The 11,321-nt window shown below is 38.1% G+C and overlaps 1 protein-coding gene across 3 annotated transcripts in view; it reads right to left on the minus strand.

Annotated features, from left to right (window-relative positions):
• The window catches only part of LOC133531889 (sodium/nucleoside cotransporter 1-like), a 53,011-nt gene that overhangs the window by 39,990 nt on the left and 1,700 nt on the right, over nt 1-11,321 (minus strand). The window contains exon 1 of one of the 3 annotated variants that reach the window (XM_061870295.1): nt 3,827-3,971. The exons of the other annotated variants lie outside the window; for them this stretch is intronic. The gene's annotated coding sequence lies outside the window, so the exon portion shown is untranslated. Of the gene's footprint in view, nt 1-3,826; nt 3,972-11,321 lie in introns of those variants that run through there. 3 annotated transcript variants of the gene reach the window in all.

Raw genomic sequence — 11,321 nt, forward strand, 5'->3', positions numbered from 1 at the left:
GGTACCCTATTTAAGTTTAACGCACTGAGAATATTTATGACAAAAACTACCAACACCCACGTTTTGATCTACATCAGGGGTTCTCAATCTTTTTCAACATGCGGCGCAGTTGCAAGTTTAGTATTTTGCAACGGCGCCCTTGTAAATTTAAAATCACGGTCGTAAAAGAGTGACACGACGCTATATTATTTACCGATGCGAGCGCTCAAATAGGTACCCGCGAATATTTGTGGTTTCGGATAATGATAGAACTCACGGCGCCCCTCTTTACTTTCTACGGCGCACCAGGGCGCCGCGGCGCACACTTTGGGAACCCCTGATCTACATAATACAACTAATGACAGTAATGAGCAAGTCATCTATCTTTCCCAATTATTTTTTTGTACATCACTATCCGTGACATTCTTCTTGGAGGCCATCAAATATTTTTTGTCTTAATACCTAGGCAGTAATCATCATGTAATCCATACGTTTTTTTTACAACTCAATAGATCGCTATTCACGCATTTATTAGGGTTCCGTACCAAAAAGGTACAAAAGGAACCCGTATGGTGCAATCTGTCCGTCCGTCCTTTTTTTGTCACATCGCTATATATCTCGCGAACTATCAATTTGAAGTTTTGGAATAGTCAATACATTGAAAGTGTTATTTTTTTATTACATAATACAAGTTTTGTGCGTGTTTGACCCCCTTCCACCCAACAAGAAGATCTAAAGGAAAAAGAATTCCGATATGTTTGGTACAGTCAAGTGCAAAAATATGTATCGAAACAATCGTATCATGAATATGGTACTACGCTCGTATTACACTGGAATAAGATGCTATGGGACATATTTTTGAGTAAGATGTGTACACCCATATTTTTACACTTGACTGTATGTCTTAATGTAATTTTTTAAACAAAACAATTTTTATGAACGTTTATTATCTACGAAGGCACTTTGTAGCTATTATTTTTTGCTAATAATAACTTTATTTATTTTATTTATTGTATCGTAGAAACTGTCAAGCTCGCAGGGTGACATTGACAACAGGGACCGTGCGCGTTGGAGGGTCTGCCATCTTTTGGCCTGAATCGGAACAATAAACATGTAAATTTACACGTCACGTGTTTTCTTGTGCATAGTAGGTTCTGCCATCTTTGTGGGCTACATTGGAACAATAAACATCACATTTACGCCTTGCGCCAAAAATCTGACGGCTCCTGTGCTGCCTCCTACAGTTCATGCACGCTCCCTATAGCATTATAACTATGCGCGTGCAACAGACATAGCAACAGGCCGGTCAATATACGATAATCTATGTGGAAAGCGTTTCTTCTTTAGACTCGTATAATAACGATGGTATTTCTAAGAATCATCAATACCATCTTTCTAGCGTTAACCAGCTCTATGCCACGGTTGTTCAAGCTCCGCTAGGCAACCTATTAAGCCCAGGTATTGGCAGACACTATTTTTCACGAAATCCACTGCCATCTGACCTTCCCACCCAGAAGAAAACTGGGCCTTTCTTGGACTTGACTTTCATCAACATGTTTCAAAGTCAAAGTCAAATCTTTATTGCATATCACAAATCACATAAGATGGAACAGAAAGTGTAACTTTAGCTGGACATAACTATGAATTATTCCTCCGATGTACAGTCACGAACTTTCTATTTAGGGTTCAAACTAATTTGGTATCAATACTAACGCTATGAAATGTCCAATGTAAAGTAAATGGCGCATCAATTAAAGTCCGCGACTGTATACATCTCACAAATATCTGAACACGCACTCTAACGCCTTGACAATAGACGCGTATTCAGATATTTGTGACAACCTTAGCCGCTCCGATATATCATCTGATGGCGACTGTACAAGTATAAAATTTAATAACATTGATATCTAGGGATAACTATGTAAACTACCGTTGTGAAATAGCAGCGAGCTAGACATTACGAAAGCAAGTCACGAGAACGTAAACACACATAGACATAGGTATTTATAGCAATGCGCGTAGCAAGCACACGTGAGAGAAACGAGGAAAAACGAAGAAAATCGTTATTTTAAAACATATATGCTTTGTGTTTTCCACGGCAGAGTAGGTCACTGAAAATAAAAGAAAAACGCCTTCAATGGTACGGGCATATACAAAGACGCCCTGAGGACTACATAGTCAAGCTTGCCCTAGTTGCCGACGACGTGGAAAGGATGCGGAAGACGACCTTCCACTTGGTTGACGACGGTCGAAAAAAACCTTAAACAAATGAACATCGACAAAGACACCACACAGAATTGTGTACAGTGGGAAAGAAGGACAAGGAGGGTCGACCCCAAGTAGATGGGAATAGCGGTCGAGGATATAATAGAGTAGGTCACTGAAAGCCGACTTATAGCATCGGGTTATGATCAGAGAAGAATATCATAGAATAGACGCTATTTATATAGGTTTATATTTATTATTGTCATCTTCTTCTTCTTTTCATCCTGTTACCCCCTGCTGGGGTGTAGGGCTCGAACCATTTTCTTCCACTGACTCCGGTCCTGCGCAGCTTGGGTAACCTCCTCCCACCCCATCCCCAATACACCCAACTCTTGCTCCACGGAACGGCGCCAAGTAGATTTAGGGCGACCATGTTTCCGTTTTCCGGGCATCTTCCAAGTCAGGGCCACCTTGGATAGGTGGGTGTCAGGCTTCCTGAGGATATGCCCTATCCAATGCCATTTGCGCGTTTGGATCTCCTTATGTACGGGTGCTTGTCCGGTTATTCTCCATAAGTGAGCGTTTGTGATCCAGTTAGGCCAAAAGATGTGCAGAATTTGCCTTAAGCATTTGTTCACAAACACTTGGAGTTTTGTCATTAGGTCTATTATTATTGTCATCATTAATGTAAAATTAACACTTCCACACTTTGTCCTGTTCAACCGGCCTAACCAAGGTGACAACGCTTTGTGTCTCTTCCATGCTACTCGTATCACTACGACAACGAAACGCTTTGTGTCTCTCTTTCACTCTTCCTAATTAGTGCGACAGTGACAGTTGCGTTCCGATCGCTACGGAGCGTGAGCGATTTGCATGTTGGCTACGGACTCTAAGTAACTAAGAGGAAGGGGGCCGATCGCTTCTTTATACAAACGTAGCCCTTATTATCCTCTTTGTATATTGACATTACAGAAAATATTAAAAACAATTACATGTATATAGACCAAAGCTTTTGAGATTTTTGGATTTTATAATTATTAGGTATAAGAATTGGAAGTGAAACAGTAATTCTATACACATTTTTATATTCTCATAACTCTTGACGTAAGCAAGGGACCGGCCACTTTTTGACGTTATAGAGTTTTCGTTAAATAAAGAGAAACGTTGAACTATCTAGAGCAAAAATTGACAATGTGATAGGGAGTAAAACATTATATCGACTGACGTTATATGAAGTTTACATTAATCTTTTGAACGCCAAGAACACCTAAAGTCGTCGTTACTAGTCGTGCCCACAGCGCCAAGGACAACTATAGGTGTAATGGCGGACGCGGTCAAAATAACCTTCACACTTTTGAGTAAGGTTTACATTAGCTCCTTTGCACCCGGGGCCTTGGCGTTTGATGATGTTTGCGTTAATAACATAAAGCGTTCAAACGGTTAATTTTTTTTTGAAAAAATCAAATGACCCCTTCGCAGCTGTTGTTGATATACCTACATCCAACTGTTACTACAACCATGTTAATATTTAGAGAGGAAAATGAGGACTAGGTACGTTTGTATGAAAAGGCGGTTTCGGCACGTCCACTTTCGTAGAAGGAAAATAGATAAAATGTGTAAAAACATGTTATTCTAAAATTACCTGTGATTCCGGTGGCTCCGCGATTACTACTGCGCTTGACTTAATTGTACCTTGATAAGATAAACCTAGCGATTTGCTTACGCGTAGTGATGAGGCGAAAAGGAGCGGAGCGGACAAGAGATGTGAATTAAAACTATTGCTATTGGTTGATGGGTCTCTCTTCTCCGCCTCAGTGGATACGCAGACCAAGCTAACTATACCTCCATAAAGTTTAACACAAGCTGGATTTTATAACAAAGAGACCAATTCTAAATGATTCAAATATTGTTGTTTTTTAGGGTTCCATACCCAAAAGGTCAAACGGGACCCTATTACTGAGACTTCGCTGTCCGTCTGTCACCAGGCTGTATCTCATGAACCGTGATAGCTAGACAGTTGAAATTTTCACAGATGATGTATTTCTGTTGCCGCTATAACAACAAATACTAAAAACAGAATAAAATTAATATTTAAGGGGGGTCTCCCATACAACAAACATATTTTTTTTGCAGTTTTTATAAATAATGGTACGGAACCCTTCGTGCGCGAGTCCGAATCGCACTTGCCCGGTTTTTTTTTAATAAAAATAGTATAGTGTCGTTCAAATATGTGCATTTCGATCAAAAATAATTGGTAAATGTTATACCTATTTTTAACTTTTTTTAATTTGCATACATAACATATTTATGTTATTGCAATATACATATAAACTATATAATAATAGTGGCTATATGAGCTGTAGACCTCGCGAACGCCCATGGCTCCGCCATTTTGAAAAATCAATCGACAAAAAAAACAATTTAAGTCTTGAAACTGCTCACAAAATTTCAAGAGAACTGGTTGAGAAATGCGACCTGAAGAGGAGAACATACGAAAGCATTTTTGTCCAAGCTGAAACGGAGATCTTTGCTAATGCTCGGTCAATAAAAAAATGTGACCTCGTTGAATTGCCGAAGAACAATACAGTCGACGACAGAAGCTATTAAAATTAAAATGATTGACAAATTAAAACAATATTATTACTTCGCTAATCCGCGATTTGTCTTTTCGCGGATTAGGTAAGTAATATTTTTTTTTTTATTAGAATGGATTTCCGCAAAGTAACGCCTGATTCTATTCATTATTGACGAACAATTTTAGACCCTTTGTTTTATTGACAGTTTATCAACAACACTACAACAACAACTCAGGGGCGGATTAAGAAGGTGCGGGGCCCTTAGCACAATAGCACGCGGGGCCCCCTGGTTTGAAAAAAAAATGATTAGGTGCGAGTCGGACTCGCACCCCGAGGATTGAGTACCATAACAACATTTTTACGATGTCTTAATTTTTGTCCACTCGTTCTCTATTAGTTTTTAACATGTTATGCAGTATATTTTTTAGGGTTTCGTAGTCGCCTAGAAACTCTTATATAAGTAGTTTCACCATGTCCGTCTGTCCGAGTGTTTGCTCCGTGATCTTTAGTGCTAGATAGCTGTAATTTTAGCATGGATACATAAACATGCATTGCGACAGAACGGGTAAAATAAAAACTATAAAAAAAATTAGGATACTTCTCATACAAAATGTTTTTACTTTGATATTTTTTTGCTTTGACCCTGTAGTGTGGCGTATGGTTGGATAAGGTCTTTCAAAACGAATAATGGTCTTCATAAACCTTTTTTGAAATAAAGTTATTATTTTCGGAAATTATCGCTCCGAAAAAAAAATGTAGGGAGGAATTTCGATCTTTTTATTTTTTTACTAATCCATTTTAAAAGAGCCTAATCTTAATGAAGTTGTGTTATTTTATCACAGTTCCTTTTTTAGGGTTCCGTAGCCAAATGGCATAAAACGGAACCCTTATAGTTTCGCCATGTCCGTCTGTCTGTCTGTCTGTCTGTCTGTCTGTCTGTCTGTCCGAGGCTTTGCTCCGTGGTCGTTAGTGCTAGAAAGCTGAAGTTTGGCATGGATATATAAATCAATAAAGCCGACAAAGTCGTACAATAAAATCTAAAATGTTTTTTTTTTAGGGTACCTCCCCTACACGTAAAGTGGGGGTGAATTTTTTTTTTCGCTTCAACCCTAGAGTGTGGGGTATCGTTGGAAAGGTCTTTCAAAACTAATAGGGGTTTTCAAGAAACATTTTTTGATAAAGTGAATATATTCGGAGATAATCGCTCTGAAAGAAAAAAAAATGTGTCCCCCCCCCCTCTAACCTTTGAACCATAGGTCCAAAAAATATGAAAAAAATCGTGGAAGTAGAGCTTAAGAAAGACATTAAATGAAAACTATAGCGGACATGATCAGTTTAGCTGTTTTTGAGTTATCGCAAAAAGGTTTCCCTTCATAGTAAAAAGACTTACTTTAATTAGGTACTGATTATGCAAATTTGCCTATTTGTTTAACTCGGGTGAAAGGTACCGTTTCATCCCTTGGTTAACAATTTACTATACTTTAAGCTCCAGTTTAGCTTATTGTGACGGAAGAGTAACTACGGAACCCTACACTGAGCGTGGCCCGACATGCTCTTGGCCGGTTATTTATATAGGTTTCCTCCTTACCTTCGGTTTTCATCATCAGATTAGGTCGATTTTGCCAAATTTTGACAAATGGTCAAAAAAATAGTTTGCAGATGGTTTGCAGGTTTTGAAAACAACTTACGAGTATTACAAGTTAAATAAAAGCATGTAGGGATACTGTTTAACAACATCAATATTATTAAGTTTAATAAAAGCTTGTAAAAATAGGTGAAAAGTGAGTCGGACCTAAGAAGTGGGAACTAATGGCTAAGTGAGCCAAAAAACAAGGCCGAAGGCCAAGCCCCACGAGCTGAATATCCGGACCGATCGGACCACCCGATTTCGTAGCGTTCCCGTGCGAAACTAACGAAAAACGAAATCGCATGGTCAGGGTCGGAGCGCGGGGCCCCCCTTAGGCGCGGGGCCCTTAGCATATGCTTTTTCTGCTGTTCGGTTAATCCGCCACTGCAACAACTAAGTACAACGTTTTGGTACAACACTATATGCCTAATGATAATCCTAGGGAATCTTTAGGGGCAAGGCTCAGCGTCATCTGTTGCGCACTAACAAATAGATATGTGTGACGGCAGATCTGATAAGTATATTTTAAAAACAAATTGGATTAATTGGAATTTCAGGCAGGTGTCAAAACTGTCAAACAGGTAGCGACAGCTATCTAAGGGCCTATTTAGAATAATCTACTTGCCAGTTATTTGACGAATAAAGTCATCGTTGGCGTTTCACAATCATCAAATAAGTTTAACTGGTAGAAAAAGTGTTAAGTTTTGCAGGAAGTTTTATCTGACAGTTAATTTATCTGTGAATTAGCTGTCCATTACTTTACTTGGACATTGTGAAACAGGCTCTAAGAATAATAGGAATATATGCAACTGATGTCAAACAGGTAGGGGCACCGATCTAAAAATTATATAAATATATGCAACAGGTGTCAAGCAGGTAGGGGCACCGATCTGTATATAATAGAAACACATGCAACAGGTTTCAAACAGGTAGCGACACCGATCTAAGAATAATATAAATATATGCAACAGGTGTCAAACAGGTAGCGACACCCATCTTTGAATAATATAAATATATGCAACAGGTGTCAAACAGGTAGCGACACCCATCTTTGAATAATATAAATATATGGAACACGTGTCAAACAGGTAGCGACAGTGATCTAAGAATAATAGAAATACATGCAACAGGTGTCAAACAGGTAGCGAGTTAGCGACATCAATCTAAAACATGCAACAGTTATTGAAGAAAATAGTTATTCGATAGTTATTTTTTCGCCACCGGTTGGTCATCTTCTGTCATATGCTTTTTGATATAATACAGCATGAAATTATGGCTTTTGTAAGTATGTTTGGTTCATCTCTACAAGACGGTAAATATAATTATGCTGCGTAGACATCACACATACAGAGCAACTCCTTTCGTTGTCTATTGTGTTGTGATGGTCAAGGTCTCTGGTGATAACTGATTTGATCAGTAGCTATGTAGTACATTATTATAAAGATCTACAAGTCTACAATATACTACCTATAATAATAACTTACGTTGGGTAAGAATGTGTCAGGTACCTTAACTAACCTACCATTTCGTATGTACCTATTATTTTTGCGCGCTTCCCTGTGCAGTATTTGTTTTTGTGTAGTTTTATTTTTTGTGTGTAGTATTTTGCAGGTGATTATACCGAAAGCAGGATTCAAGGGACACCGAGTATGACTGTGTGTAGTGTTTGCGCTACCACAGAATAAGTAATAGTTGGCTCTACCGTGAAAAACGTAAGGGTAATCGCGTTTTCACTAAAAACGGGGTTTTACGGTAACATATGTACCTATATTACATCATTTAAGAAGTTTTGTCGTACTAAATAACGAGTTTAAATTAAGAATAGTATTAATTCAGGAAAAATACTTATGGTTAGGTAAGCAAAAGAACAAACCCTGGTGAAATAGATCACCTTCTTACGGAGGTCAATTTCGAGAGTTTCGAGTTGGGTCACTTTGAAGACTTCTCTTTCGAGTTAGGTCACTTTTTGAGGACGTTACTTTCTTAGGATGTTGCTTTCTGGGGACGTCACGTTAGATGTTCATGTACCTACCTAGGTTACTTTCTGAACTCGTCACTTTGCACAGTACGATTTAACCGTATCTGCACGAACAATGAAGACCAGCAACCAGATTAGCTGTACGTCATACATTGGCTTTTATGTCCGACATACAGGATGTGATGATGTGCTCGTGAAAACTTGTACCTAATTTACCTTTTCTGTCTGATATATGCAGTAATAGATAAAAGTATATTTACGTACGTACATACGTCATTAAATATCGACTAATAAAGTACAAGTACCGATCAGTAGATATGGGTAGTAATGAATATATTAATAATTGTAATAAAACACGTGAGAGATAAGATACTGGCTATCTGTGAGCTAAATCATTGAAATTAGGATTAATTATCCTTGAGGTAATCGAATCTAAGTTCCAAGTAGGCTCTATACGGCCAACAACCATTTCTTGACTTGTTTCTACTTTTTTTTTCGGCCCAATACATATTTCGTTAAAATCCCTGAGGTCCACCCTCCATCTTGACCCTCACTCGATAAGCTACATTTATGCCAAGTTTCATGCTATCACCCAAAGCGAACCATGCTTCATTTAGTGCCTTAACTTTTGACTGATTTCAGCTGTGTATATAATAAGCCCTTTACAAAAAATTATTTGAGAACACTTATATTCATTATTCACTTATGTCCTTAAACTACGTCCAAAAGAGAGTTTTGGGCACTGTGAATGACATCTCGCTTCGTGTGGTGCTGCACCGCACAGCGGATGTCATTCCAGCTCTAGAGCAGAGCCCAACTGGGGAAGTATCACTAATAACACTAGACCCTACTCGTAGTGATATGTTCCTGCCAGTGAATAAGATTGCCAGAGTTCAACGAAGGCGGGGAGTGATAGGGTCGGCAACGCGCATTGTACACCTCTAGAGTTGCAGGCGTTCATAGGCTACGGAGACTGCTTACCATCAGGCAGGCTGTATGCTTTTTCGCCACCGACGTAGTATATAAAAAATCAATTTAAAATGACGGGCTTTTTAACAATTCTGTCATAAGACGAGATAGATAGCTTCTCTGATGCTGCGTGTGTCAATCAGGCGGCTTGTCTGCTCGTTTGCTGACAATCACATAAAAAAGTACCTCCTCATTTTCCTGCTAAGCTACTAGAGCCCGACCAGGAATATGTGATCATTGTCAAGAGGGCGCTGTTAATCTCATGTATAGGGTGACAGTTCGGTTTAGTATGAAAAAATTAGTTCCAATGAAATTCCGCAATATGGCGCGTGATCGTATATTACTGGTAAGCCTTTCCATGTATAAAATGTAACATCTTTAAAAATAAATTAAAAACATCATTGCTGCTGAAAGAGGGCTTTTATTCTATTCTATAGAGAAGTTTACCACCTACTTTAGTAATAGTAATACGTCTACGTAATAGGGTTGTTTCCATCTACAAATCTTAGTTCAGAATTGTATCCCAATAAATTCTTATGGATTATAAGAACATGTTAAACTACCTTTAGTGGACCTCTAATGAGCATATTTTTTAAATTTTGAATTTAATAATATCTTTTAAAACACGTCACGTGACCCAAGTCGAAACGACATTGAAGATTCTGATGACGTCACAACTCTCGGTTTGACACTGGGCTATAACCGCGAAAATCGAAGTTCGTCGATTGCGGGCATTTTTCTTTGTCACTCTAATTACGTCTAAGTAAGAGTAAAAGAGAAAGATCCCCACAATATGCTATTTTCGGTTTTCGCAGTAGGCCCCCCGTTGTCTGTCCGCCGCCTACTCAAGCCGTAGCCATTTTGGTGGTGGGCAATTAATTGAAGCTTCGATAGCTTCGGTAGTGAAGATTCACTAAAAATTAACATCATAGAAATGCTAATGGGTAATGAATACTTTATGATATAATAAAATACCTCAACTATTGCAGAAAACATATTTTATTAGTTGGTTAAAAACCCACACGCATGCATATACAGCTTGTCCACCACCTAAATGGCTACGTCTTGAGTGTCGAATTTTATACTGAGAACAGAAGGCCTACCGCGAACCACGTTCGACGTGCTGCCTCTCTGTTGCACTTGTAGATTCGTACGTAAGTGTGACAGAAAGGCAACACGTCGAACGTGGTTCGCGGTAAGCCCTCAGACAACGGGGGGCCTTGGTGTTACATGTGTATGTACATAGTTATGTGTCAAACCGTATAAACTGAGACGTCACACAATTTTGAAAGAGCGTTTTGGGCGCGAAAGCATGTGTCAAAATATATTTAAAGTCGTTTTTAGGGTAATAGTTGAATTTTAGGGCAACTTTTGGTTAATATAGAACGTATTACAAGCGTTTCAAAAAATTGGAAACAACCCTATTAATTTAGATAAATACGTCTGATATTGTTCTTTAAATTAGATTAGATTTAGATTGTATAATTCTTAGATTTAAGGACTTTAGTAATTATATATTCAAGTACAATTGACACATTGTTCATGAATAAATAAATAATAAAAATAACAATTTACCGTATACCTAATCGATGATTATCTAACCAATTGAGTGAATCCCCATTACCCCATCCATACGATTTCCAATTCTAAACATTACGTAATAAGATTCAATTTAGATCGTAAATGAGGTAAATCACAATTTGTATGCAAGAGTGACAAGGACATCTAAGGATTGTAAATGAAAAGTAAAAGTAGGTCTCCCGTTTGTCTTACATATAAGGACAGTCGGCATTTATTTTAAAGCAAGCGATTATTTTAAAAAGTATTCTCTTTATCAAAAAACTTTTTATAAACTTTTACAATTAGAAAAAAAAGTCTGGCTACTGAGATATTACACAATATTTTAGCGGGAAATTAAAAAAATCTTGAGCTGGACAAACTTTGTGTAGTAGGAATTATAGTTTTGATACTAGAAAATATTTTTGAT

This window comes from Cydia pomonella, chromosome 26 (genome assembly GCF_033807575.1).
Source record: "Cydia pomonella isolate Wapato2018A chromosome 26, ilCydPomo1, whole genome shotgun sequence".
Taxonomy (NCBI): Eukaryota; Metazoa; Arthropoda; class Insecta; order Lepidoptera; family Tortricidae; genus Cydia; species Cydia pomonella.